Source organism: Limulus polyphemus, unplaced genomic scaffold (genome assembly GCF_000517525.1).
Source record: "Limulus polyphemus unplaced genomic scaffold, Limulus_polyphemus-2.1.2 Scaffold4120, whole genome shotgun sequence".
Taxonomy (NCBI): Eukaryota; Metazoa; Arthropoda; class Merostomata; order Xiphosura; family Limulidae; genus Limulus; species Limulus polyphemus.
In genome coordinates, this window is record NW_013669730.1 from 1 (window position 1) to 6,469 (window position 6,469).

At 31.2% G+C, this 6,469-nt stretch overlaps 1 long non-coding RNA gene across 1 annotated transcript; it reads left to right on the forward strand.

Annotated features, from left to right (window-relative positions):
- The first annotated feature begins 1,035 nt into the window (after positions 1-1,035).
- On the forward strand, positions 1,036-5,104 carry LOC111088609. Its single transcript, XR_002613080.1, has 2 exons — positions 1,036-2,252; positions 3,417-5,104. It is a non-coding gene; the product is annotated as an uncharacterized LOC111088609 (long non-coding RNA).
- Positions 5,105-6,469: the final 1,365 nt, after the last annotated feature.

The window sequence follows — 6,469 nt, forward strand, 5'->3', positions numbered from 1 at the left end:
TAATTAGTTACAGTTACATAACAACGTGGTATGATTAGTTCCAGTCATATAACAACCTGGTGTAATTAGTTGTTTACATGACACCTGACTCAGTTAGTTGTGTAATAACCTGATTTAATTAATTATATTCACATAACAATCTGATTCAATTAATTACAATTACATGACGATCTGATTCAATTAGTTACAGTTACATAACAACGTGGTATGATTAGTTCCAGTCATATAACAACCTGGTGTAATTAGTTGTTTACATGACACCTGACTCAGTTAGTTGTGTAATAACCTGATTTAATTAATTATATTCACATAACAATCTGATTCAATTAATTACAATTACATGACGATCTGATTCAATTAGTTACAGTTACATAACAACGTGGTATGATTAGTTCCAGTCACATAACAACCTGGTGTAATTAGTTACAGTTATATAACAACCTGGTATAATTAGTTACAGTTACATAACAACGTGGTATGATTAGTTCCAGTCACATAATAACCTGGTTTAATTAATCACAGTTACATAAAAACCCAGTTTAATTAATCACAGTTACATAACAACCTGGTTTAATTAGTTGTTTACATGACACCTGACTCAGTTAGTTGTGTAATAACCTGATTCAATTAATTATATACCAGGTTGTTATGTAACTGTAACTAATCATATCAGGTTGTTATGTAACTGTAAATAATTATACCAGGTTGTTATGTAACTGCAACTAATTATACCAGGTTGTTATGTAACTGTAAATAATTATACCAGGTTGTTATGTAACTGTAACTAATTACACCAGGTTGTTATGTAACTGTAACTAATTACACCAGGTTGTTATGTAACTGTAACTAATTAAACTAGGTTTTTATGTAACTGTGATTAATTAAACTGGGTTTTTATGTAACTGTGATTAATTAAACCAGGTTATTATGTGACTGGAACTAATCATACCACGTTGTTATGTAACTGTAACTACTTGAATCAGATCGTCATGTAATTGTAATTAATTGAATCAGATTGTTATGTGAATAATTAGTTACAGTTACATAACAACCTGGAATAATTAGTTACAGCTACATAACAACCTGGTTTAATTAGTTACAGTTACATAACAACCTGGTGTAATTAGTTACAGTTACATAACAACCTGGTGTAATTAGTTACAGTTACATAACAACCTGGTATAATTAGTTACAGTTACATAACAACCTGGTATAATTAGTTACAGCTACATAACAACCTGGTATAATTAGTTACAGTTACATAACAACCTGGTGTAATTAGTTACAGTTACATAACAACCTGGTATAATTAGTTACAGCTACATAACAACCTGGTTTAATTAGTTACAGTTACATAACAACCAGGTATAATTAGTTACAGTTACATAACAACCTGGTATAATTAGTTACAGTTACATAACAACGTGGTGTAATTAGTTACAGCTACATAACAACCTGGTGTAATTAGTTACAGTTACGTGATAGGTAGTGTAGCCTACATCACTGGTTTATGGTAATTGTGTCATTGATAAAGTTCACTCCAAAATGTATTTATTTATCTCTTACTGCTGTTCTTGTGAATGTAAGTAAGACGTTTGAAGTGTCTTCTGAAATTATTCCTATAGAGGGAATGTTCTAGTGAAAGATAAAATAAGTTCCTGCAATAATTGCTAATAAATTTGTTCATGGAAAACTTTTACAGAGAACATCATCATTATATATAATAATGTATAGTTTCTATATCTCTAGAATTTCTTGTGACTGTATTTTTAGAGACTAAGCCTTACAACTTAATTAGATACATTTTTTTTAGGCCATGCATATCTTTGCAGTTAGCGGGCCTAGACTTTGATTCTGAGAATTCATGGTTTGTGACCCATTGCTGCCAAAACACTTCACACTTTGGAGCCATGGGTTGCTATAAGAGTGGCAGTCAAATCCCACTATTCAATCTAACAAAGGTAGTCCAAGAGTTGAAGGTGGGATGGCTGTGTATAATTAATCCTTCTGTTGCTTTACCCAAAAAAATAAAGAATCAGTGGAAGTCTCAAATGGCTACCATTTCGTTTATCAAATGAGTCAGATATTTGCTGTAGGTTTTTCAGTATTAAATACCATAGAAGAAAGGATTGTAGTTATATTAGTGTTAAAGTATTTACATGTTTTAATTTTACCCTAGGATTCATGTCCTATTTGCTCTGTTCAGAAGAGGAGACCTGGTTCGTCTAGTGACGGTAGAACATAAAGGAAAGGTGTCCATATTTTTTAGTCTTTAATAACCAGAGGAGTTTGAATGTAGATATTGTTAGAATATATAAAAAAACAGAACTCCCTTACTTGTTACACAATCTGTAATTAAAGATTACAATCAGTATCATTGTGTTGTATATGCATAAAAGAAAAAAATGGATGCTTAGTTCTGAACTACCTTGTTTATAATTGTACATAACCAATGGTGAAAACTATTAAAAAAAATATTATAACATATAAAGCAGTGGTGTAGTCACAGGTGAGCCTGATCAGGACCCAGACCTACTAAAATCAGAATCCCTTAACTTATCTTCACGGGTTTGTACACCTCTTCTCCATCTATCATAACTCCAAACCCACCAACAGTTCTGTATCTAGCTATGCTACTGACTTAAAAGTGTTATTTCCTCAAAGTTTTGTGATTATTTTTAAGCCATTTTTGTTGCCTGATTTCATTAATGTGTGATATGCTTATATCTACAGTTAACTAATCAAAAGATTCGTAACTAATTTGTAATGCTGAAGTTAGAGCAGTTTTCTATCAAAACTTTGTGGTTGTTAATTGTACTACATAGCGTTCTGAGCTACGTACAGTGTATCTTTATTTTATTTATTTTTTAATCAAAGCCAAGGCAATCCACCAGCATTCTTTCTGAAACCACCGTTAGTGTGCTTTTTCCCATAATTCTTGCTGTCCAAGTCAATAAAAATAGTAGTGGAAATCAAATTATTTAAAGAGTTTAGCGTATTCTGATATAAAAATAACATGAATAGGCTGTTGCTGAAAAATTCTAAGTTTCAAATTACAATATAATCTTAAACTTTTTACTGTAAAAATAATTTTATTACAGATTTGTCTCTTGACCAGAGGTAAAATTGAAAACATGATTGGTAATGTAGAAGCCTAATGCATTCTTTGATTGGCCAGACCTTTTGCTGTGGATTACAGTTTTGCCTATTCAAAGCTCAACAGCACAGCTTGGGACGGAAAACCCCAAAAAATATAGTTAGGCATTTTATATTGGTAATGTGTAAATAATATTTATGGGATTTTTGAGTCCTTTTTAAAAATAAATCATTCTAACCACAATTTGTTTTTATTATTATTATTTTTTTTGCAACAGGCTCTTCAAACCATATATCAGTTTGTTGTTTTTTTCACGCAGCCATTCCAAATTACCTATATCATGAGTGGGGGCAAAGAAAAAAGTTTTCTGAACACTCCTGGTTGCAGTTAACCCTAAATTTACTTTCATGATTTTGCAGATTTGCAGAATCCTTTTTAGTTCACCATATAGTAATCTAAGTTAATTTAGAAAATAATATTATGACATTGCATCTAATGTATTATTCAATATTATACAGTGGACCAACCGTTTAATGGTTAAATTATGTAGTTCTCTTCACCGATGATAAAATTGAAAAAATAATTTAACATAAAGGCCTACTGTATTCTTCGATTAGCCAAACCCTCTACTGCAGACTGTAGTTTCACTTATTGAAGGCTAATCAGTAAAGCTTTGGTCAGTAATGTAAACCAAAAAAATGCAGTTAGGCCTTTTATAATGATGATGTTATATAATATTTATGCAATGCAATGACTTTATTCACACACTTAAATAGATTTTAAGTTATTATAAGATGAGTTAAAAAGGACTCAAAAATATGAATGTGAAATAGTTTTCTGTTGATTATTTTGTTACAACTTACTATTATAACACGAAAAAAGAATATAAATAGCATACTGGGTGACCCAAAAGTCCATTGACAAGGAAATAATTTGGAAATGAAGATGACCTCAATGATCCTGTCAGCAGGTAATCCCAGAATGCTTTATTCCATTGCAGAAATAATTATTTTTCTAAACCTCTCCATTTCTGAATAATTTTCCTGCAAGTGGATGCTGAATCTCCTTGTATATAGTTACATAAAGAACAAGAAGATACAGGAGTTAAACTCATTGGCAGAAACTTGACTCTTAGAAAGTATAAAATAATATATTATAATAATAATAATACGACATTTTGTTAAGGCTCTTTTGTTAGAGTATCTTACAAAACAATAACTATGTTATTACATTATGTATTCAATCAGTGACGTGTAATATCTTGTTTTGTTCAATCTTATAAACATGTTTCTTCAGTTCAATTCTACAATTTGTTAAAAGTAATTTATTTGCATCAGAACATTTGAAACAGAATATAGATTTTATAAATATCGTGTTTTGAGTCATCTTTGGCTCACCATAATGATCCTACATTTATATAAGATTTTGAAGAATAGGTAAAATTGATACTATTTACATATTCTTTGGAATTAGTTAGTTGACAAGCTGTTTTAAATAATAAAATAGATATGCAGGCTAGTCTGTCACTTGATCACCATTTATCACTTGTACTAGTTTTGGGGAAATCGAACAATAGATTTGGCATCATATTTATTTGTATTTTTTTGAAAATATGACTTTGTAATTACAATATATTAATGTTAAACTTTGTAGTAATTGTCTTTCATTTGATCTTACATTTTCTGAAAATAATCAAATATTGGAGAAATTATAGCTTTTGTTTTGAACGAATCTTGATACTGTATCAAAAAAAGACACTTTGTTTTTTGCTGGCTAAGTAATCCTTGCATTTCTTCATTGAATTCAACAAATTAACTGAAGTTTAATGATAACATTAGGTTAAAAACTTCTAGTTACACTGAAATATGACCATTTGTAACCTTTCAATTTTAATGCTAGAATTAAACTTACTTCATTATGGTGAACATGTTAATTTGATTGAGAGAAAATCTGAAAAGCTATTTGCACTATAACTATTATATGAATAAAATATTTTATTAAAATGTCTGTATGGCAGGGTTGTTTTTTTATTTGATAACTAATCGAAACTATTTAGTATCACTAAATATTAGTATGGATTTTTGTTTCTATAAACCTTCTCATAGTATTGTCACTATTAGTTTTTTTTCTTCAAGGTACTTCTAGGTTTCTTTCCTACACACACAATTAAAAGAAAAAAAATTCACTCATTCCAAGTCTTGATGTGGCCTGGTTGTTAGGGTGCTCTACTGGCAATCTGTAGGTCGCAGGATATAAACCTAGTACTGAATATCATCACCCTTTTGGTTATGGAGGTGTTATAATGTGACAGTTAATCCCACTGTTCATTAGTGAAGAGTAGCCCAAGAGTTGGTGGTGGTGTTGGTGTTGACTTGCTGTCTTCCTTTAGTTTATCACTTCTAAATTAGGGATAAAACACACAGTAAAACAGGCTGCAAGACATTGAAATATAATGAAAAAAAAAGTTTAAAAATGTTATATCACACTTCTAAACCAAATTTAGAATAGTCTATTCTAAATTAGGGATGGTTACTGCAGATAGCCCTTGAGTAGATATTTGCAAAATTCAACAAACACTTGATTAGCATACCAAACTCTTGAGTTAAGATTCTATGGTTCATTTCCCGTTACTACTAAAAAATGCTCTTTGCACTTTGAGGTCATGGTTGCATTATAAGAGAGACATTCAAATCCAACTATTCAGTCTGACAAGAGTATCCCAAGAGTTGGTAGTGAAGGCTAGCCACCTTCCCTCTAGGTTTATCACTTCAACATTAGGGATAGGTAGCACCGATAACCATCGTGTAGCTTTGCATAAATTCACTCAAGGATTATGTTAGGGGATGAAGTGTCGTGGGATAGTAAAAGGCTTGAAATTGAAAGTAACGTACTCCATTAATATCTGAAACGTGGGTGTTTCTTCACAGCAGCTGTTGCTTTGTTTGTTTCTTTCTTGTAACTTGACGTTTTACATGTTTGGTTCTTTCTCGTAGCACTTTACAGAACCTTTTAGCTTTCGCTGTGCTTCAGTAGCTTCACACATTTGTTAGAGAAAGAGAATGGCATTCACTAGAGTGATGGACCTCAAATTTATTTCTTATTGAGGCCCAGCACTTGGTTATATTATCTGCCCAAAGCCTATAAAACTCTGAATAACAAGATAAATCGAACCCAGTAGGAGAAATATTTAGAATAAAGCATTAAAAAATTCATGTTAATTTGTAATAAAGTTGTCCATAGTTTATCACAAGAACGAGTTGTTACTGCTTTTATTAGTGGGTGGGTGCCATTGTAATAAAGTTGTCCACAGTTTATCACATGAACGAGTTGTTTCTGCTTTTATTAGTGCCATTGTACCTCCCACTTTCTGTT